The sequence below is a fragment of the Ambystoma mexicanum genome, chromosome 6q, assembly GCF_040938575.1.
Source record: "Ambystoma mexicanum isolate Mex_15411 chromosome 6q, UKY_AmexF1_1, whole genome shotgun sequence".
NCBI lineage: Eukaryota > Metazoa > Chordata > Amphibia > Caudata > Ambystomatidae > Ambystoma > Ambystoma mexicanum.
In genome coordinates this window covers 230,074,321-230,098,876 of record NC_090937.1, presented here as the reverse complement: position 1 = coordinate 230,098,876, position 24,556 = coordinate 230,074,321, and the positions used below count along the sequence as shown (strand labels likewise).

At 45.3% G+C, this 24,556-nt stretch overlaps 1 protein-coding gene across 1 annotated transcript in view; it reads right to left on the bottom strand.

The window, feature by feature from the left end:
• SEC24D (SEC24 homolog D, COPII coat complex component) overlaps positions 1–24,556 on the bottom strand; it is a 658,686-nt gene that overhangs the window by 242,231 nt on the left and 391,899 nt on the right. The gene's annotated exons all lie outside the window — the stretch shown is intronic.

The following is a 24,556-nucleotide window of genomic DNA, read 5'->3' as shown; positions in this document are numbered from 1 at the left end:
GTTGTGAATTAGCCCCGCTATTATATAATGTAAACACAGCATGTCAACTAAGCACATTCATTATTCCTTCAACAGGCTCATCCTGAATAATGCCTAAAAAGCATGCAAGATTAAATCACAAGGGCAGCTGTGATTGCTAATCCATAGATGTGTTTGCAATTAAAGGAATTTAGGAGGCGGTCGGCCTCAGAGCTGGGTGCCTCCAACTCATGCAGGAATGAGCTGCCATTAAGCAACCCGATGGGCACCAATCAACAGCAGGCGATCTAACCCGTGCACGTACATTCACAAAGCACACACAGTTAATTTCGGACACCTTTGAGTCCTAACCGCTCATTACCCTACCCTACCCAGCACTTGGTCTCCCCTGACCCCCCCTTTCTTTCATCCTGCACTTACCCTCTCAGGACCCTCCCCTGCACTAGCCTGCTTGAGCCTGTTCCTATGAAGCCTGTCCAGCCCCTTACCTCACACTTAGCTCGTGGACCCCCCTTTCCCTGCACTCGCTGCTTTCCCCCGGCTCTGTCCATCTGGCCTCCTTGGTCCACCAGGCCTCCCTCTGGCACTCACCCTCTCACGGGCCCTTCCTCCCTGACTTGCACTTCGCCCCCTCTGCACTTTTCGTTACTGCACTTGCACAATCTAAATTTCACAAGGCCTAGTAAGATCGTTATTCTTTTTCCTCCTTGTTCCCCCACCCCCTTGTCTTGTTGCGCCTCAAAGCACTTGTGTATAGGCACATTATAAATAACCAATAAATAAATAAAATAAATTGTACCACCGCCACAATGCAGACCAAACTGGCTGCTAGATGGAGTCCTACTTGCTCCTTACATTTATTATTTCTCCTCTTAATCTGAACTCCTAATGCAGCGCCTTACACATTGTTGGCAACAACAAATACCTACCACATTTGTTGTTGCATTTTGACATTGACAACTTGACAACTGCAAATCACGAGCTGTAGGTTGGACCAGAGTTTTGTCATCTGAAAGGTGCAATCTGGCCATGACCTTGCGGATGCCTGTGCAGGTGGGGGGCATCAGGAGTGATACATTAAGAATGGAGAAAAGGGGCCCCTCAAGATTTAGTAGGGCTATTTAAGTTGAAGAGAGCAACATTCCTGGCTACCTATCCTCACAATCTTTTTTTTTTCTTTGGAGTACAATTTCAGAAAAAAAGGTTCCCCTGTTTCCAGGAGTAAAAATAGGAGGATCTTTTCCACCAATATTAAAACAGAATTGAAAGCGTTTCTTATACTGATCCCCGACCTTTGAACAGCTGTTCACATAGGGCCAGGGGATGAATGCTGGAGGGGGCACTCTGTGGGCATCCATCTACCCGTTCACAGGGTGGAAAGGATTCCCGGCCTTAGGAAGCGTCCATGTAAGCCAGTCTATTTGGAGGTTGAGGATGAAGAGAAACGTTCAGGTTATGGAGGTGGGACGGTGGTGTGTGAAGGAAGATACCAGGTCTGTGCTAGTCATAAACATATGGAGGCACTTTAAGTGGCAACAGATTGGTCAAGCTGGCAATACAACTGTTGTTCTTTGGCAAAGGCGATACCGCATATACACCACAAGATAACACTATTCAGAATGCGCCAGCAAACTCAACTGGTTATTGTAAATCATTGGGGACTAATGTTAGAAACCAAAAGTAATAATTAAAATGTTAAGAACTCTACTCAAAGGTGCCACAAAAACTGAACAAGTTAAAAATTGAACACAAATGAGTAAAAATACAAAGATACCACATGAACATCAATTGAGGAAAGCAAAGAAGAAGTTGGTTTTGCAGGCTGCCAGAGCAGGGCAGCACTATTGTGGTTCATTATGTTAGGAGAAGGGCAACCCATACCACACGTACTGCATGCACTTGAGGGAGCCCATATCGGCCGAAAATTGTGCGAACATCGCCAGGGCTATTATGGGTTCCAGGCTGGGCCACCGTAATGCTCTGGCAATGTTATTCAATGACGCCAGGCCCTGGAGTATTCGGCTGCTCACATATTTATTTATTTGCATGTTTAAAGCGTCCACACAGCCCGCGGGCATCAAGGCGCTGTTACAGGAATTGTTTGTTTTATAGTTGAATATTTTTTTTTTTGTCTTTTGGTTTCTAAGCGCGGACCCGGGGTTCGAACCTGTGTTGCTTCGTGTCGTCATGCTTCCAAGGCGAACACGTTGCTGCTGAGCTATCCTCCCAGGACATAGTTACCGCTACCTCTAGATGGGTACATGTCAACCCTATACTGAGGAATCATCGCTGACTCCATATCAAAGGCAGGATTCCATGGAAGTGGGTGGGACAAAGACTAATATGCAAATGGATATTTCTCCTCTACGAAAAGTACAGTGAGCTAGATCGTGGTTCCAGACCCTCCCTAATGGGCACCTTCCCAAAGAACAAGTTATTTGGAGGGTTCCTTCTCGGTAGAGGGGCTCCCAGATCTCTTTCCATTGAAAATGCTCACTACTGCACACAAGGCCTTATATAGCAACGCACCACTTTATCTTAAAAGCAGTTTGAATAATTGTTAATGCACGTGGCCAGGGAGAGCCGTGAATAGAATTAAGGTCCATATACCCTGTTTCAACCTAATGAGAGCTTCAGGTAGATCCACGGGCAGAGCTTCACGGCCATCCCTTACATCATTCAAAAAGTCCTGCTAACCAAAGAATGCACACCAACAAGCTTTCTTCACCCTCTCATAGGCCAGATAAACACAGTGGGGGGGGGCAGGGGGCAGTTTCCCTATGCAAACTTTGGCGCACTATACATATATAAATAAATAGATAAAAGATATGCAGGCTTTTCTTGGCCACTTGGCTGAGAGGCAGCACATTGTGGCACTTGCTGGGGAAGGTGTTGAGGCTTCACTGAAATCAGAAAATGTGTCTGATGCTCAACATTATTTCAAAATCCAGGGGAAGCAAACATCCACATTCTCCGCGGCTCCCCTATAAATATAATTCAATGGCTACAGCAGAGCAAAGATGGGGTTTGCACAGTCGCTTAAAGTACACTTAATGCCATGTTTTTGTTTTATGCTTCTGCCTGTCATGAAGCATTTTGCTGGTTGGTAGTCCAACTTCAAAATATTTTATTAGGTGTTCCAAGCTGTATCGCGTATTGTATTTGATCTTTGCCGATTATAAAAAAATATAATCAGTCATTTGCATTTGACAACAGGGCAAATGCACAACCTATAATAGTCGGCTATGCTTTTTTTAGTACAAAATCCCAAGTTGTTAGAGAACTCAGATGGCACTTATTTAGGAGTTTTTGTATTGGTTTGACCTTGTGAAAATAATTGTCTCCCACAACTCAGGGAAGACTGCTGCTTATTCAGACAACGTATTAAACAATAGTGCATAAAAACCATGAAACCTGAAAGGGCTGGGTGGATAGCTCAGGGGCTACGCGTTTGTTTTGGAAGCAAGACAACACAGAGCAACACAGAGACAAATCCCAGTGCTGCATTTCGAAACTCCTCCCTGACATTAAGCTCGTAATAAAAGATGAAACCTGTAGGGAAACAGTCGCCACACATATTCACTGTGATATATACTGCTTACCTGTAACTAATTCGCCACAGTTAGTATCTTTCATAGACTCGCAAGCTTCGAATACTCCGCATCATTAGCAAACTCGGAATCTTGGGTCATCATTTAGCCGCAGTTGACATTTTTAGAAAATACATTGCATGGTACAGTCTATGCACCACTTTTTGAGCCTTTTACTCCTCAGCAAATGAGGCGGTGTGACAATTTCAGTCTGCGAGCTTCGTCCAAAATTCACACGGGTTTTCTGCATCCCAGGAGAGCCAGCCTACCAGGGCCAGCTAGCCAGAGCCCTGAGCTGCCTGGAAGTGGTGCAGGGTGGGAGCTGCAGAAACCCCCTCCATGTTTATTAAAGCCGTGCCCTGATTTAAGTGACGTGGCTTCTCATTCACAGGAAAGGTTTACCTGTGCGGTATAGCCAATACGCCATCAAAAGCTCCTACAAGCTGAAGCAGGAAAGTAATGGGCACTGCAATAAAGCCATGCCTTGCAGCCTGGACAATGGAGGTGTCATGGGAAAGCCATGGCCCAGCCAGTGTTGGAGTGTCTAGAGTGAAAAGCAAAACTAACACTGCCCAACTGTGTGATGGAAGGCAACAACCAGCAGGGTGGTGTATTTTGAGTGGGTCCCCACTGGATAAAGGAACACCAGCACTCAGTGCATAAAGCACCTGGCGGGAAGAAATAAGCAATGCGTTACACACACAGGGGTCACACCCGCGAGCCAGTAAACCTACGCAAGATCCATTCAAGGAAATGAAGGCGCAAGCAAGAAGACCCTGCAAAAGTGACTAAGACTTGGGAAGCCAAATCCATCACTTGCAGTCAGTGCACGAGAAACAAGTGAACGGGCAGGACTTCCCCTGACTCACACATGACAGCCCAGCCCTTTATATCTTTTGAAAGCAGCAGACACTTAATCATAATATTTATTGTGATATAGTTTACATTATAAACTTTACACAAACTTTTATAAAACTATGAAAATACAAATACATATTATAATTAGAAACAAGAGAATACCATATAAAACCATAAACATATAATTACATATCCCACTTTCTGGTAACAATACAATAACACATTTCTTAATCAACTTCTTATAACGTTATACCCTAACTAACTTCCACTCTCAGCCAGATGTTATACAAAGCTGTCAACAGACTCATACTATTGGAATTAACACAGTGGAGCCAGAAAGGTTCCTCCTTAATATGCTCGTGATCATGGACATATCTATCCAGGAGGAAATTGATTGTACTAGCAGCAGACACTTAGCAGGAGTGGAAACACAAATGATCAGGTTGCTTAACTAATATCAAATCTGCAATCAGGCTAACATCACAGCGGGCCAACAATACAGCACCAAATACCCTTTAGAGAAGCCTATGTGATGACACGGGAGTGAGGAGAAAGAGGTGGGAATTGCTGCAGTGGCAGACCAGTTTGAAGGAGTAACAGATGCCAGGAGAATCCAAGAACACTTAAGAAGAAGCAGAAGGGGCCTTGATCCTTAAACCAGCCACTGGACAGGAGAGGCTGCAAAGAAATCTGGAAAGGGTTTGAAGATGCTGGAGCAAAAGGATAGAACTTGGGAAGGTCCCAGGAGCTTGACCCCTTTGAGAATCCGAACCAGGACTACAAGGGTTGCCAAGGTGAAGAGGTTTTGACTCCCTTGTTAGAAGTGGGAAGGGCACTTTATCCCTTAAGGGTGAGAATGCCACTATTTCCCATAGTACTGCAAAGGACTATGTGCCTTAAAGAGAACTCGGGCACTAAAGCCCATGCTCAGGAAGGAGTGGGAAAGGCACTAGCCTCCTGGAGTGGATTACAAATAGCAAGTATGCACTACATCCCGTGAAGAGGACCTCTGGCAAAGAAGTGACTGGGTGCTGTATTCCAGTGGCTGTGACCTAAGGCAAAGAAGTGACTGGGTGCTGTATTCCATTGGCTGTGACCTAAGGCAAAGAAGTGACTGGGTGCTGTATTCCCGTGGCTGTGACCCAAGGCAAAGAAGTGACTGGGTGCTGTATTCCCGTGGCTGTGACCCAAGGCAAAGAAGTGACTGGGTGCTGTATTCTGGTAACTGTGACCCAAGGCAAAGAAGTGACTGGGTGCTGTATTCCGGTAACTGTGACCCAAGGCAAAGAAGTGACTGGGTGCTGTATTCCGGTAACTGTGACCCAAGGCAAAGAAGTGACTGGGTGCTGTATTCCGGTAACTGTGACCCAAGGCAAAGAAGTGACTGGGTGCTGTATTCCCATGGCTGTGACCCAAGGCACAGAAGTGACTGGGTGCTGTATTCCGGTGGCTGTGACTCAAGGCAAAGAAGTGGTTGAGAGCTATATTCCTGCAAATGTGAGTTTGAGCCCCGAAGAGGCTGAGTAACATACCCCTGACACTGTGCTGTGCTTAGTGGAGATGGAAAGATATATTCCTGTGACAAATATTGACCCAGAACAGCCCCAAAGAGGGAATGCCCATTCCATTGTAGATACACCTGACATCCCTATAGGCTTTTAGCCACTCCCATATACCTGCAACTATGTTGTGTTTAGAGATCCTGGGGGAACAGTATCCCCACAACACGAACAACCCTGACACCTTATTATTTGTTCACCCCTGACACTGTTAATTTAGGCTAGTCTGAAGGCAGGAATCCCTGTTCTGTTCCAGATGAAACCCCTAGTCCATATGGGTGTTTAGCTCAACCATTCCCTACTTGTAAATAAACTTATGTTTGAACCTTTATTTTGTAATCATATATTTAGTCGGTCTGTCGCAGTGGGGGAGGTCCTAAGGTTTGCCACCGGAAGACATCTTCACATTTTCTAAGAAGAACGTGCCTGTGTTTATCACTAAGCTTCAATAGTGGAGAAGATTCAACGGTGGGAGAGCGTAGATCTCATGCGAATCTAGGAAGGATACCAATGCTGGAGAACTAGAGTTGCACGTAAGTAACTGGTTTATTCTATACCTCTGGATCTTTCACAAATTGACATACATTGAATACATTCTAAAGCAGTATGTGTACAGGTATGTACAGCATATGTATAAGAAGGGCATATAGGATGCTGAAGCGCTCTTTATTTGAAAATGTTGTGTAGCACTGATTGTCCAGCTCTCAGATATCTTTGTATTTGAAAGGCCTGGTGAAGGCATCTAGTGCTGCCAGTCAAATGTCTTGTAGTGGGATTCCCAACATCATTGAAGATATAGAAGATAATGCTCTTGCTGAACAAGGTTGAACAGTCTCTCCCAGAGGCCTATGGCTTCCTGTTACAAAAGGTGATGGCTGTTGTGACCCACTTCACCAGATCTCTTTTGAAAATGGAGGTACCACGGTTTGCTGCTTTAAAGGCCACAAACAACTGTGGGGCCTTTCTAAAGTTTTTGGTTATGTCGATGCAATATTTCAGGGTGCAGTTGACATCGAATGTGTGAAACCCCCTTTCATTTCATTTAATGACTTGTTCAAAGAAATAGGAAGCATCACTGCTTAAATCAAGGGTAAGCCAAGGGCACCTTCAGTAAAAACCTGGGATTTGTTTTCAAGACCATCTTACATTTTAAAAGAATTAGGTATGGCTCATCGAAAACAATTCTGGATCTTGCCAATGTACTTTGTAGATGTGAAAGACAAGGATACTTCCCAAGAGACACATTTACATATTTTGCCTATACATGGGATCAAAAGGCTGATCCATTAGCTTCCAAAAGACAATATTCAGTTCCCAAGAACGAGGACTCATGTATTGGTTGGAAAGTGTGGAAGGGGCTGCTCTAAAATTCTTTCTGGGAAAAGGATGTATGGCTGAGTGTGCTAGTGTATCTGGATATGGGCAATATGTTGACTTAGATGCGTGGCTGAGGCCCCACATGCCCAGAAGCGAAATGTAGAGACGACTCCGGTGCAGGAGAATCAAGAATGGCTACAGGTCATATTTCTTGCACCACATACAGAATTTGTCCCATTTCAATATTTGCTCTTTTTAATGGAAGAAGCCCTAGACACGTTGAGAAAATCAGTCCAGAGGGATATCTTTATGTCCAAACGCTGTGAACCTGGAAGCCACGACTTCCGGCTCTATGTAGTGGAGTCATGGTGATAAATATTCCTGTTGGCTCATGTGCAGAAAATCGAGCCAGGGCTAATTTTTGGATCGGTGCAGAAGGTCCAGCAGATCAATAGCCTGGCCAATGCCATTGCAATCAGGATTCAGCTGTTGGCACAAGTTCATCATAACACTCAAGGCCAGGAATGATGGTAGAAAGGCATAGGCAAACATCTTTTACCAGCCAATCAAAAATGGCTCATCCAGTGAGCCCTGTTCCTCAAACCTGCTCTTGCAGGATCAGCATTTACAGCTCTGTGCCATGGCAAAGGGCATCTTCAAGTGGGTTCCACACTACGTGACAATGCAATCAAGTTTCATCTGGTTCAACTTCCAATCATGGCATCTGGTGACAGTCCTGAATAAGGAGTCCGCAGTGACATTCTGAATGCTTGGGAGATTCTCCAAGGAGAGAAACATGTGGTGGAGCAGAGGGTATTCCCACAGCAGTGGTCCACCTTATAAAGAGCTGTGATTGGGTACTTCCCGATGTAGAACATTGTAGTGATGTTGTCTGTGAGAACCGTGACCACTTTTCCCTAGGCCAAGGAGAGGGCAGAGTATAATACTCAGCTCATTGCTCACAGCTCCAGTATGTTGATGCGTACCTGGAACTCTGCTGCATCCCAATAGCCCTTTTTCTTGATTGCTGTTGAGTCATTTGCCCAAGCTGTCAATTGAGGCATCTGTAATGACTGCTATGTTAAATTGTGGATCTTGAAGTGGGGCTCTTCGCTTGTGATTCGCTTGATCCTTCCGTTAGACTACAAACTTCTTGAAACAGTCCTCTAGGTGGATCTTGCCTTCCTGTTTCCCTGTTGTTTGTTTCCAACATGAACTGTGATGCTCACGGAGGGGTGGCATTCTCTACTTACCCTTGGGAATTTACCCAATTGATGAGAAGGGGGTTCACAGAAACATACTGGAGGTCAGGACCGTCACAGTTTAGGGTAGGGGGGGTCATGGAACGAGCCAGTAACCGGATTAAGTTTGCCCTTTCTTGAGAGACATGGACAAGTGCAGTTTTGGCATTGATGTATGTTCCCACAAACAGTCATTCCTGCAATGGCCTCAGTTACGATTTGGCCGAGTTAATTTAAACAAACCAATGACGTCAATACTGACATTGCTTTTTGCGGGATGCTTGGGTCTGTTGTCTGGAAGAGTCCCTTGCCTCATTTCCTGTGCTTTTGGTGAATGGGTGTGTTGAAGTATGCATCCTCCAAGTTACGGATGCCAGGTAATCTGCCTCTTGCCACAGTGGAATGATGCCCTGCAGTGTGACCACCTTGAAAGGCTGTGACTTAAAAACATTCTAGTTCAAGTACCTTAGGTCCAGGGTGGGCCTGTAAATTCTGTTTTTCTTTTTGACAAGGAAGTATCAAAAGTACACTTCCAGATTCACTCCACTGAATATACTGTTTCAAAGCCCCGTTGGTGAGAAGAAGCACCCGCTTTTGCAACCGCTGACAGATGATGTTGGGGTTCTGGTTGAGGCTGTGTGACTTGGAGCTTCTTCATGAACTGTAAAGTATGTCCTTGGTGTATAGCAATAGTATTCATATTTCTGTAATGTGTGCCCACTGGTCATGCATGTCCTTTGGATTGGGTTACAGGACGTCACAAAGTAGATGGCATGCCGCCCTTTCTCTTCCTGTTACAGTTTTGTTGGTATCCTTGATCGTTATATGCCCACAAACATTTCTCTGTGGTGGATTTTTCCTTGGCTTTGCGAAACGGTGGAGAAGCCCTTTCTTACAGTATATGAAAGTCAACAAGTGTAGGGTTTTGAGAATCAGAGTGATATGATGGGTTTGGCCAATTTGACCGTAAATATTTAACCGTATGGCCTAGTTGACCGAATTTAGGATGTATGAAATGATCATGCAGCCAAAAATTCAGTCAACTAGGCCATACGGTTCCATTATAGCGAACAAGGGGAACAGGGGTTGTTGGGCTGTCTCCCGCTTCCCTTGCTCACTATAATGGGAACGGGAAGTATGCGGGTGTCCCCCGCTTCCGGTGACATTGGAAGCAGGGGACTTAAAAAAATAAAAACAGAGAAAGGGTCCCTGCAGCGTCAGTTCTGACCTGCATTGCGTGGAAGGAGCTGACGCCGCAGGGTCAGAATGAAGGCAGCCACTGAAAGGTAAGTGGGGGCAGGGTGGGGATGTATTGGGGAGGTATTAGGGCGACATTGATTAGTTGATTTTGGCCACGGCAAAATTGGGTTGGCGGCAAAATTGACTGCGGTCAATTCCGCAACAAACAATTATGCCGCAATCAAATCATACCAATCCAAATGATCATATTAATTTGCACCAATAGGCAGTCGGGCAGTACTGTGGAAAGTTGAATTTAGAGGTCGGAGTATACCTTTTGAGATGCCAATAAGCAGAGCATTACCTCCACCAATATGGAATAACACCAGTGGTTGGACAACTCAACAATAAAGATGAGAACAAACATATGATCTAGGTTGGCGCAATAAAGTAATATGCTAATGTGCAGTGTAAACCTTTTTTCCTCTAATGAACTTGCATTGACAATTTACTATCAAGCCAAAAACCTAGCGAGTGGGCAGAAGAACAAAAAACATCTTTACCTAAGATGGAGAGCCAACTATAAATCTCATTTGGATTCCAGGGTGAACACAAAAGATGATCAGACTTTGCCATATCAAATTTCAAATTTGCCACTGACATCCAAGAATCAATAGTGCTCAGACATCACGTCAGGTGGGAAACATTGTTGCTAGTTGTTCATTGTAGGTATAAGTGAGTATCATTGGTGTAATGATGAATATAAATGCCATGTTCTAGACCTCGAAGCGGCTTGTTTACAGATTAAAAAGAATATTTGAATGGCTGGATCCATGGGGCACCTGTCAACGCAGAGGCAGATGAATGAATGGAATGGGCTCATCAGGATACTCTGTGAGCGACCAGATAGGTAGGATTGAAGCAGGCGCGCATCTCCATCAGCAGTTGCCCCAAGGATGTTCACCACCTGAAGGGTGGCTGTCTTTGTGCTATAGCAAGCGTGAAATCCAGATCGATATAAGCAGAGAACTTGCTGATTCTCTATATGAGCCTGACGTTACGGTAAAATGGCTCGCTCAAGTATCTTCCTGGGAAATGGAAGGCTGACAATAGGTTTACAATTACTTAAGATATGCAGTCTATTTAAGTACAGGTGAAATTAAACCTTACTTTAATTGGGCCAGGAAAGATACCTTGTGCCAAAGAAGACTTAAGAATCTTCAGAAGACTGCCATAGCCGAAGGAGCAGGAGCTCCTGTCCCACTGCAGGAGCAGTACCCAGGCTCGGATGGGCCCCCAGCACCACGGTAAGCCCCTGGGCTTCACTCCAACCCCCTTAAGCCTGATGGGCTAAATTCCGAAAAATCGGAATTACTGCATTATTTTTTGCCACTATTTGCGCAGTAAATCCATATCCACGTGCAACGCTGCACTGTGAAATTTGCCCCCATCTTTACCACAAACTGCATTAAATGCAGTAATTTACCCACGAGGTCCGACCCTCAAAGATGGCCGCTCAACTACAGTAGTGGGCTTGTATCTACTGCTGCCCTGCAGGGCCCCATAGGATTGGCTGGAGCCTCCTATTTACCTTCACCCCATTCGCCGGCACGCCCTCTAAGGCAGGACATCGAAGGCTCTCTGCTTCCTGTCCTGAGCCCAGCACAGAAGACTGCCATAGCCGAAGGAGCAGGAGCTCCTGTCCCACTGCAGGAGCAGTACCCAGGCTCGGATGGGCCCCCAGCACCACGGTAAGCCCCTGGGCTTCACTCCAACCCCCTTAAGCCTGATGGGCTAAATTCCGAAAAATCGGAATTACTGCATTATTTTTTGCCACTATTTGCGCAGTAAATCCATATCCACGTGCAACGCTGCACTGTGAAATTTGCCCCCATCTTTACCACAAACTGCATTAAATGCAGTAATTTACCCACGAGGTCCGACCCTCAAAGATGGCCGCTCAACTACAGTAGTGGGCTTGTATCTACTGCTGCCCTGCAGGGCCCCATAGGATTGGCTGGAGCCTCCTATTTACCTTCACCCCATTCGCCGGCAGGCGAGAAGCCGGCACGCCCTCTAAGGCAGGACATCGAAGGCTCTCTGCTTCCTGTCCTGAGCCCAGCACAGAAGACTGCCATAGCCGAAGGAGCAGGAGCTCCTGTCCCACTGCAGGAGCAGTACCCAGGTTCGGATGGGCCCCCAGCACCACGGTAAGCCCCTGGGCTTCACTCCAACCCCCTTAAGCCTGATGGGCTAAATTCCGAAAAATCGGAATTACTGCATTATTTTTTGCCACTATTTGCGCAGTAAATCCATATCCACGTGCAACGCTGCACTGTGAAATTTGCCCCCATCTTTACCACAAGCTGCATTAAATGCAGTAATTTACCCACGAGGTCCGACCCTCAAAGATGGCCGCTCAACTACAGTAGTGGGCTTGTATCTACTGCTGCCCTGCAGGGCCCCATAGGATTGGCTGGAGCCTCCTATTTACCTTCACCCCATTCGCCGGCAGGCGAGAAGCCGGCACGCCCTCTAAGGCAGGACATCGAAGGCTCTCTGCTTCCTGTCCTGAGCCTGTCACGAGCCGGACAGAGCCCAGGGCAATACTCCATGCTAGTCTCACACCCATCAGGAACCACATCCCCTCCCTCCACTGACCAGTTTGTGACCTGGTAAGACTTCCAGGCTCTGTGCTATTGGACTCTAAATACAGCGCTTGCATCACCCCCAGCTCATTGTAACCTGTAATGTTTATTAAAGTGCACATTGTATTCCAGTATTGCATACCTGCATAGTGTATCGTATATCCAGCCTGCCTGGGCATTGGTTACTGCGTTGCCTTGGAGACTGCCATACTGTAAATTCATACTCCTTACACCACGGACCCCCTGCTACACTAATCTCACCACTGTATAGCTAGCTTACAGTCCAGACGCGAATGTCATCTTTGTCTATATATGCTATTAGTGCATATTAATGCATATTTAATTGTCAGCTCTGCCTTGCGCCCATATTGAACTGTGCTCACCTCACATCTAGACTGTACGAAGTGCCTCCTGCTTTTTCCCACTAAATGACACTTGGGTGCCTGCATATGAGACCCAAGGTATTGCACCTAGTTTACACTGTTACACTGTGATTTTTGAATTTAGGTAAACCCCTACTGTTGAAACGACACCTATTTGCTTGCACACTGCAACTTTAGCCCTGAATAGGATTGTCAAATATAGGTGCCCTGCTGTAGCACGTATGCACTTTAGTCCTGAATAGGATTGTCAAATCTAGATGCCACGCTGTAGCATGTATGCATTTTAGTCCTGAATAGGATTGTCAAATCTAGATGCCACGCTGTAGCATGTATGCATTTTAGTCCTGAATAGGATTGTCAAATCTAGATGCCACGCTGTAGCATGTATGCATTTTAGTCCTGAATAGGATTGTCAAATCTAGATGCCACGCTGTAGCATGTAGGCATTTTAGTCCTGAATAGGATTGTCAAATCTAGATGCCACGCTGTAGCATGTATGCATTTTAGCCCTGAATAGGATTGTCAAATCTAGATGCCACGCTGTAGCATGTATGCACTTTAGTCCTGAATAGGCTTGTCAAATATAGGTGCCCTGCTGTAGCAAGTATGCACTTTAGTCCTGAATAGGATTGTCAAATATAGGTGCCCTGCTGTAGCATGTATGCATTTTAGTCCTGAATAGGATTGTCAAATATAGGTGCCCCGCTGTAGCACGTATGCATTCTAGTCCTGAATAGGATTTGTCAAATATAGGTGCCCTGCTGTAGCATGTATGCATTCTAGTCTTGAAAAAGATTGTCAAATCTAGGTGCCACCCTGCTATTGTCGCCCAACATGCGTACATTGTGATGCCCTAGCCATTATACAACCGTTGTGCTGCCATTACCCAGCCATTGTGTAGCCACCGTGTTGCCCACACCTAGCCAGTGTGCTGCCTATACCTAGCCATTGTGTAGCCACCGTGTTGCCCACACCTAGCCAGTGTGCTGCCTATACCTAGCCATTGTGTTACCACTGCCCATACCTAGCCACTGTGTTGACAGCCATTGTATGCTCTATAGAATGACCCCCATCTTCATCCTCCTGGTCACCCTTTGCTCCACAATGACAACAGCAAACCACCCACTGCAGTCTATGCCTACTGCAACATCAAACTCTGATGACGAGCCCCGACCGACCAGCACCCCAGACACTAACCCACAAACTATAGAGATAAAGATTCCTAAGACCCACCACCCCATAACAAATATCCCATGCGATACCTTAAGTAGAAATGCAAAGCTACGATCAAGACTACCCAAAATCTATGAACCCCCAGCCAGACTAGCCACCAAACCTAGCAATACAAGAGACCACCAACGCAATGCCCCCAAACTAGATACCTCCTCCACCAAAAGAGATTCCCACGCTAACAGTCCCATTAACAACCACCGCAAATCAAGCAACAGACCCACCAAAAAGAAAAGCCATGTCACCCCTGCGACACCCAAACCAAACATACCGCTGAAGGGTGCCCTCATTAATGCTAGATCATTAATAGCACATGCCACCGAAATTGCCGATCTCATCCAAATAGGCGATTATGACCTTCTAGCCATAACGGAAACCTGGCTTCACCAAGCAGCAGGACCCGCTTTGATGCTCGCCCTGCCCCCTAACTACAACATTCTCAGAGAGGACAGAACCAACTCTCGAGGAGGCGGCCTAGCCATCATCGCTAAAAACAACCTCGCCATAACAATAGAAATGCCCTCAATCACCAAATCCTGTGAATCCTTAACTGCCAAACTCTCAACATCACCCTCTCAATCTATCAACATACACCTCATCTATAGGCCTCCAGGTCCCATTGGAACCTTTGAGGAGGACATCTCTATGATCCTCTCAAACAATCTAAAAAACTCATCGCAAGCCATCCTCCTGGGAGACATGAATTTAGGTTTCAACGACCACAAAGACTTGCAAGCGACTAACATCGCCAATGTCATCACAGAACTGGGATTTACCCAAAGAATCTCACAACCCACCCACGAAAAAGGTCGAACACTCGACTGGGTAGCCAATCACAATTGTAATGTAACAATTACCGATGTCTGCCCACAAATCTGGACAGATCATGCTCTAATAACCTTCCTCATAAATGAAAACACCACCCAACCCAAGGAAATTGCATTGGCCCCCCCCCTACCAACCAGAAATAAAAAAAACATAACTGCAGACAAACTGCTACCACTTATCCTCCCAACTCTAAATTCCTTATCCGAATCACTAAACCCAACAGCCCTAGTGAACGAATTCAACTCAACCATGGCCACAGCCTTGGACACTATCGCCCCGCTGAAAATGAGAAAAAGCAAGCCCAGAGCACACTTAAATACTTGGTTCACCCCTCACCTCAAATCCCTAAGAATTGAAAAACGCAAATGCGAATCCGCCTGGCGACTAACTCCATCAGAGACTAACAAAATAGCTCTCATCAGTGCCTCTAAGATCTACAAAAATGAAATAAGGAAGGCCAAAAAAGAAAACTTTAACAACAGAATATTACAGGCTAAATCTGGAACCAAAGAGCTATTTCTTATACTAAAGGAACTGGAAAACCCTATCCCTGCTCCAGACAACTGCGACAAAAATAAAACGTGGTGTTCTAACATCCAAAAGGCTCTAAACAACAAAATTGCCACACTCCAAACCAAAATTGAGAAAAAGAAACGAAATATACCCACTTCAACCAATGAAAGTGGCAAACCACCCACCTCAGCCAAGCCAGAACACAAATTCAACTTCACTAAAGTAACAATCCTGGAGATTGAAAAAATAATACTCTCACTCAAACCAACCAACTGTCGAGGCGACATATGCCCAGCCCAACTGATAAAAGACGCAGCCAGAGACCTATCCCCATTTATCTCCAAACTCATTAATGCTTCCTTTGCATCAGGCACTATACCAGACAATCTTAAGCAATCATGGGTCCTCCCCCTCCTTAAAAAGCAAACCCTGGACCCCGCCATCCCGACTAACTACAGGCCAATCACTACGGTACCATTTCTGCTAAAAATCCTAGACAGAGTGGCCTACCTACAGATCCAAAAATATTTAGAGATGCACCAACTATTAGGTACCAGACAGTCAGGCTTCAGGCCTCAACATGGTACCGAAACTGCGCTTATCGATCTCAAAACCCAAGTCGATGAGCTGAGAGATCTTGGAAAAACTGCCCTACTCCTCCTACTGGACCTCTCAGCGGCATTTGACTTGGTGGATCATGATGTTCTCTGCACCCACTTGGAAACCGCGGCCCACTTCTCCACACATGCCATTGCATGGATCAGGTCGTTCCTAAGCGGCAGAACCATGAGGGTTTTCTCCACCTCCGCAGCGGCTGACCCAGTACCTATCACATGTGGCGTCCCCCAGGGATCCTGTGTCTCTCCGACTATGTATAACATCTTCACGAAGCCCCTGTTCGATGATCTAGACCTTCTGGGTGTCACCTACACAAACTATGCAGATGACACTCAGATTCTCATCCCACTTTCGGGGGATTATGAGCAGGATTTGGCCTTGGTGAACAGAATATACCTCATCATCCAGGCATGGATGGCCCGACATGGTCTATGCCTGAATGATGACAAAACGGAACTCATCATACTGGGGAACACACAAAATATCAAAAGACTGAACAATGACTACTCATCATTTGTCATAGATGGCAACACCATTAAAGTAGCGAAAGAAGTAAAAACACTAGGTTTTTACCTCGACTCTTGCCTCTCTCTAACAAAGCAGGTGAATGCGATGGCCTCTAGCACCGCTTACACCTGTAAGCTGATTAGAGCAGCTAAACCATATCTATCCACCGCCAGCTGCCTCACCCTATCAAGAGCCCTGGTATTATCCAAATTGGACTATTGCAATGCTCTATACATAGGGTCCAATAAACACACACTGCAAAAAATCCAAACCCTGCAGAACAACGCCCTTCGAGCCGCCCTAGGAATCCCAAGAAGAGAGCATATCTCAGACGTCAGAAGACAATCTAACTGGCTATCCACAGCTGACAAAATTAAACTCAAAACAGCATCATTGACTTTCAAAAGTATTAATGACCTAGCCCCCAAATACCTAACAGAAAGATTCAAAAGAAGAACTTCTAACAGACCTACCAGAGAAGCATACACCAACCAACTAGCTGTGCCCCCATTTAAGTTGAGCACAGCCGGAGGCACCAGCTTCCCTGTCAAAGCGGCCCAGCTATGGAACTCCCTCCCATCATCCCTAAGGTCTGACCAATCTTACCCACACTTCAGACTTAACTGCACTAAATGGCTCAAAGAAAACGACCTATAACTGACTAGACTAGGACTTCTCACATCTGACCCACCTTTTAATCTGCAGCTGAACCTACCTTGCTCCTCGACATTCAATGTATACTGAGTACACACCCCTGTGTACATTCACCTGTGTACGTAACCATGTATATTGTCATCATTTACTTTCAATGCACCCTGTAACCTTCCTGAAATGTGTAACTGTAACATGTAAGCTTAAAGTATTCTTGAACACGCGCCCGGATACCCCCCGGTCTGGCGCGCGCTATAAATAAATAAACAAACAAACAAACAAACAAACATAAAAGAGCTTCTGAACGCAGATACTTCGGAAAGTTAGCGAGCCCACGATGGAGACAAAACCAGTCATAAATACTTGAGATAAATCACCACAGCAAAATCCCTCTGCTCCTGCTACCCACAATAACTACTTCAGAATTGGAAGCCATCCTCAAGGGTGGGTCCCTCCATCCAATCCCTGCACTAGCTGAGGAGACACCTGAGTTATCTTACCCCAGAGAGAGGCTGGAAGGCAGAGCCAGGGTATTGTATTTATTGAAGAACAGGGTTTCAATATAAACAGAAACAATGTACCAAGTAGGGAATGACAGAGAACAGAGGCAGTTCTAGGAAATGGTGCTTTTACATATGAGCATTGTTTGACTGAGTGACGTATACCAGGTGGTGAAAGGGTAAGAGTGGGAACATATACCAGGGGCTGGAGGACATAACAACGGTTCCTAGTGATAGTTTTGAATGCCATAGTTTCGAATGGCAAAGTTTTGAATAAAAATGTGTCGAAAAAAGGCATTTTAAAAAAAAAGAATTTAATGGGGGTACCCCCCCAAACCCTGTTTTTTTACCCCCTAACTCCCATTTTAGTAAAAAAAAAGTTACCTACAAAAACAAATGCATTTTTTCGATGCATTTTTTTTGTCATTCGAAACTATATTTTCGAAACAATGCCTGGATACCCATAACAACATTATTTAGCTTATTAGGCCTGTAAGCCATCCCTGGGGGTGAAGCCTGGCGGCCAATGCCCCTCCCATCTAACACACCTGAGTGAGCATTCACAAAGGAGAGAGAGAGGCTGGAAGGCAGAACCAAAGGCCTTTAAAAGGCAGGGCCTGTGCTAGAAGGCTGGCAGAGTTAGGAGGAAAAGCTCATTTGGAGCTGTATGGAGAGGTAAACAGAAGGAGTTGGAGAAGTAGATAGTGATACGTTGGAGCTGAAAGCAGGTGGCCAGAGTGAAGACCCAAGGACATGGGATTAGCAGGAGGCAGGAGGTCAGAACAGAAACCTAGGAGGCTGGAGTAAGAAGGTGCTAGACGCCTGGAGGAGAGATCCAAGGAACTGGAGAGGAATAGTGCAGGAAGACTGGGAGGAAGTAGATGCACAGGACTGTGAGGAAGTAGACCTGCAGGTTGGGGAAACAAGACTCAAGAGGTTGGGGGTGAAGAAGGCCCAGAAGGTGGGAAGGTGAAGGATCCGTACAGTTGGCGGCAAGAGAGTGGGCCTAACATGGGTTAGAAAAGGACAAAGAGATTTGAGTCGAAAAAGGCCAAGAGAATTGGAAAGCGAGAGTCACAATGACTGGTTAGAGAACCCCACAGGCGACAGGCTGAACAGCGAGTCAACGGGCTTGGAGCCGAGAACACAAGGAGGCTAGAGGAGTGAGGAGCCCAGAAGGCTCAGCAAGGAGAGATTGGGTAGGAGGAAGACGAGAGGTGCAGAATGAAGGAGAGGGAGATTAAGAGAAGGGAGACCGAGTTTATCAAGATATTACTGAAGGAGGCTGGGGAGATAAGGAGGTGTGTGTCATGATGTGGCGAAGTTGGAAGTAGAGGAGTTTGGAGAGAAGTGGCAACAAAGAGGAGAACATTGGGGGGAGACAAGAAATGATGATTAGGCAGGTGGAGGAATGAACATTTGGCTTATTGGGAGAAGGAGAGAAAGCTGGGCATTAGAAAGTCAGAGACCCAAACCTGAGGGAGAGAAGCTATGAGAGCCATGAAGAGACCCAGATACAATATAGGGCAGCCTCCTATATTCCTGTGACCCCTGGCATGGGTCAGATCAGCTCCAAGCCACCCCACCTAATGAGCAAACACCAGGTTCCGATGCAGTTTTAAAACCAGGGAGGAAGAGGCCTCCCTACCATCCTCATGCTAAACAAGACCAAAACCACAAACATTACAAACAGGTAAAACTGAGACTTTGTTGAGACCAACAGGAGAGAGACCCCAAGATGCCACGAGGGGAGCCATTATTATTTTGGAATTCATTTTATGCTTGCTTCAATTGAACTGCATATTCCATGCTTATGTTGTCATCAAATTAGGCTGCGGGAAGGGACCAGTCGGGCTTTAGAAGAACAGAGAGAACCTTTATTTGGACACTTTTTTAAAGGCCACCAGGGCACTGACCACATCTTTGGAAAGAACCATCCTGCCAATTTTAGTTTACTCCAGTTCCCCAGTTGGTTATTTTGGCCCAGTTTGTCCACAGTCCCTTATAAACATTTTGTTATGCACCTCCTTTTTTTTGGCCTTTTGTGTGTCGGTCAACCCCATAACAGGCCCCACATTGTACTTGTATGTGAAATGTGTACCAATTACTCTTTTTTTACTGCAAAATCGGCTGCCTCACTGACACATTTCTCCATTATTTTGGGTCCACTTTATCTCCATTACACACCTTTTGAGATGCTGTTTATAATTTCACCAGTAAGTAACTCCTTGTCATTAATTATGGTAGCTCCACTTGCAGATTCATGGTGCTGGTCCTGGTTACAAACTTGCTGCAAAGAGAAGGACTGTGGTTTAGGCGTCATTTCAAACACCTAGGTGTTCAGACACTTGTTTCTCTCTGTAACATGGATGGCTGTGGAGTTGAGCACCTACCAGATGTACACATGATAGATTAGGGACCAGGGTTCAAAACCTGGCGTGAGCCTCAATAACAGGGCCAATAACGTGGGGAGGGGAGCTGGTTCAACCACATTATCAATTGAACACTGATTTGTTCCCTTTTGCATACATGTCTCCTTTTTACACCTTTTTGTCCAAGAGATAAGGCAGGCATTTGGTTTTGTTAGCATAGACCAATTTGATTTGACACTAGTACTGCATTATTTATTATTTGATGTCCGAGACTACTCCCATCTTAGTTATAGGGCAAAGTAGGAGTTTCTACAGCCCAAAAATGTTCAATAAGGTTTGTAGAAATTGTACACATTGTGTCAGTGTCATGCTTGTGATAGCATGCCTTCAATACATATGGTGTCAGGAGTGGGAATCTGACTCCATTGATAAAAGTTGAGAACCCATGCTAGTAATTGTCATCCCACCAGAAGAGGAGAATAGGATTAATGAAGTCCTTGATTCTGAATATCCACCATTAAGGAGACTTTATTCTCCGAACTTCAAATCCCAGTTAGCAAACAGGATTTGTTTTTCAAAACCCAGGTGACACCCTACCGATAGCACATTATCAAATAAAACAGTGGGACCGAATAGTCTTAAAAATAAGACCCTCCCATATATTCATTTGACCTAGCGCCTTAAAACCACCTTTCCCTGAACCTTTTTTTTTCGGGACCAAACCCGCCTTTATCAAAATCCAGCTTAGAGTGGTCAGACGACTTTGAAACCCTCTATGAATAGGTTGAGACCCTTTTCTTCTCTGAGTCCTAAAACCCAACGATATTGAAACAGCCATGGCTAAACTGGCCACCCATCAGATGCAGGCCCAAGCCCGGCTTCAAGAAAATCTAACGAAATTGGTTGAATTACAAACCAGAGCCCTATTCCTTCAAGGGATATTGCAACCCTACCATGAAGGAGAAGACCTAGGGTATTTTTTTCTCAATTTTGAGCGATTAGCTGAACAGCTGGGATGGCGTTCTGAGACTGGGAGGAGACTGAAACACCCATTGTGTCATTGTCATACTTGTTATACCATGCCTTCCCTACACCATCCAGAATGGATTACCTACACAAACACTGCTGCATTGTTTCATTGAATCTTTTTTTACCAGTACAACCATACTCACATAAGGCTACCATATGTTATCAACAGAATGGGCATTTTAAATCTTGACACCAGTATTTATAATTTTCACAACTCCCCATTAAACACGTGCCCCAGCAAAGCTATGTATTGCTTGCAATATTAATTATACTTATACTTATTTAAACTTATTGAAACATGCTCCAGTAACTTATTGAAACAAGCTGCAGAAACTAAAGTATAAACATGGAGCATTGCAGTATTATAAAAAATCCCCCATCATCACATGTAAGCTCTGGAGCACTTGTTAAATGAAAATACACAAAATTGCAGCAATTTAAACTCTAAACCCCTTCCAAATGGGTACGAAGTCCTTTCATCGCAGTATTTTTTACCGCTAATTTTTTGCCGGAAAAACTTAGCGAATTTTTAGGGCGGGGGGGGGGGGCTTAGAAAAATATATAAATTGGGTGAGGGCGTTCGGGAATATATAAAAAATTAAAGGGGGTGGGGAGATCCCCCAAAAAATAAAAAATGGGATGTGTTTTTGCATAAAAAAATCTGCGGTTAAAAACCCTGCAAAAAAAATCCCACGATTAAATGACATGCAAATGCTCTCATGCGCTGATAATATAGAGTTCACACCAAACTGTGAACAGAAAGGCAGTTTACCAGGGTCCTCAAACTCAGACCTCTCCTCCTCTTCGTAAATGTCAGCCAGAGGGAGGTAAAACCCAGGTCTGGTGACAGAAGAGGGCCTGGAGGCCACAACCGGCCAGACAGACTTCGACGTAGCCTTCCTGGGAGGCTACATGATGTCCATGAACTCCAAAGACACACTCTGAGAAAAAATCCCCGACGGCGCTGTGTGCTGGTATGATGGCAAAGCATAGACGTCCGAGTCGGACGGACACAGCGCCGACTGAGTCGACGCCGGCATTGAGCCCTCCATAGGTAGCCGCGGTCTCGCTGGGGACGAGGACCGAGACCTAGAGACACGTCTCTTGTGGCCTTTCGATTCCTTGTCCATACAGGACCTCAACGGCTCCCGATTTGTGTCGCGTCACGAACCCAAGCCCGAAGGTGTGCGAGCCACGGAACGAGACCGATCCTGGCCGGCTTCGTCAGAAAAATTGAAAATCGCCATCATGGATTTCTTAAATGCTGCCCATTCCTCCGGAGTCGAGGACTTCGTAGGGCATGTAACCTTCCTCGAGGCACCATTCTCAGAGGAGGACAGGGAAGGCGACCAGTGACGGTGCTTCCTCGAGTGCCGGGACGAGGAAGACAAGTCGCGGGAACCACTCTGGGACCGAGATCCCCGCGATACCTTCCGATGCAAAGAGTCGCCCCTCGAGTCGTCGGTGGAAACCCCCTTGGATTTAGAAGCACAGGACTTAACAGGCTTCGAGCCCCTACCTACCTGGAGCTTCCCCTTCCGCTCCCACAAGGCCTTGGCAGTCAGCGACTGGCATTTCGAGCAGTTGTCGGTGTCATGCGACTCGCCCAGGCACCACAAATACGGTGGGGGACGGTGAGCGACATCTTCCACTTGCAGTCCCGGCAGGTCTTAAAGCCAGACCGCGGAGTCAGAGGGGTCAAAGAGAAAGACATCTTCTACGAAGAAAACACGCAAGGCGCACCGAATCTCACGAAGTTAACACGTTCGCAGAAGAAATGGAACTGAGGCTGCGGGCGCCGTGCGTACTATTTATAACCTCCTGTGACGTCGCCCTCGACGGCCGGCCGTCGAGGGACATGGACTCAACGCCATCGACGCAGGACGCCCTCTGCCGAAAAAGTTTCCGAAGTGCACAGCTGTGGACATTACATGTCAAAGATGTGGAATGCTTTGGAGGACACAATCCATTCGAAATAGACTTTTGACAATTGGTCTTCGATAAGACTGATTATGTAAAAGGTTTAAACTTTCCAATGTCTTTGAATCTTGCTCAAATATAGGTAAAGAACTAGTTATGTAGGGCAATTTACTGTGCAAAGAAAACAATTCAGAGACACTAAAAATCCCAAAAAATAATCTTCATTAGGGGAATGGCTATGTGGCTTATCTCCCCTACCAGCCAAGAAAAGGTTTCTATTTTATCCTAGGGGGTGTGAAGAAGACTATGACCCTATGTGGTCAATGTGTACGGCCTACAATGCTGAATTTCGCCGATTTCAGTTAGCTGTTGCTATTTCCCTAAAGATTATCTGTTTTGTTCCGTCACCCCTTTGATGCTTTCCCTATGTTTGTACTGTACCGGTAATTTACTTACTGTTTCGAAAGGTGTAATGAAGTTGCCCTGTTGCTAATTTACATGATTGTTATACTATTTTACCTATTAGACATGAATGGTAACATCTGGTTTTGCCTTGTCAATTGCGTCACTGTCATGTTTTGAAATTGATCAAATCGGAATAAAAACACAGTTTAGAGACACAAAGGGAATACGTTAAGGTACAAAACACATTTTCCTTCTGCTGCAGGACTCTGCATTTCGAATTCCAACACCTCTTCCTTCCTTACAGATTACAATCAGGACACATGTGTTAAGAGTATAAACACTGATATCTTGTCTGGACCAGAACAGCAGTGTCATTTAGATGTACTATGTGATAACATTGATTACAAAAACTAGACTATATAAATAAATGGCAACTTCAAACGAGAGTACAATAATGTCTGCTGCCTACATTTAATATTGTGAATGTCCAGAAAGTTGTAACCTATGTTGGCCACTTTATGATTAAACAAAATAACTCGAACCGCTGCATACGATGTGTGGTCTGTGTCGCAAACAATCCTTAAACCAACTCCCAAATAATTCAGACCACATCTTTCTTTTTCCAGGGAATGGACCCTGTGCACATCCAAGGTTACTAAAGCTGCCCTTCCCACCACATCCATGATGAGTGGGCACCCCCTGTATTGCTGGAACAGTGCCTCACAACACATTAGACCCAACAATGTAGAGTCAACATGGTAGCAAATATTTTTGAATTCAACATATAATTTGAAAGACATTTCAATACATAAAGGCTATGCCTACTAGTGCGCTGAAGAGGCTAAGTGACAGCAAGGGACCTACATGCTTAAAACATACCCTAATAAGGGGAGGGGTTTCCTTGTTTATACATTAAACATGTGCTTGATACATTCTCATTTCTATTGCTTTACATTTAATAGTCTCAAGCTCCCACGATAAAGTATTACCTGTGCTACAGCCTATAGCAAGAGTCTGCAACCTGCGGCTCTCCAGATGTTATTGACTAAGAGTCCCATGATTCCTTACCATTGACCATGCAGGGTAGAGTTGATGGGAGTTCTAGTCCAAAACAGCAGGAGAGCCAAATGTTAATATACTTCTGTCCTAGGGTACAAATTACTTTACAGTAGTCACAGATATTCCCTCTTACCTTAGATTTCCCACAATCACATAATATTGTGACTACA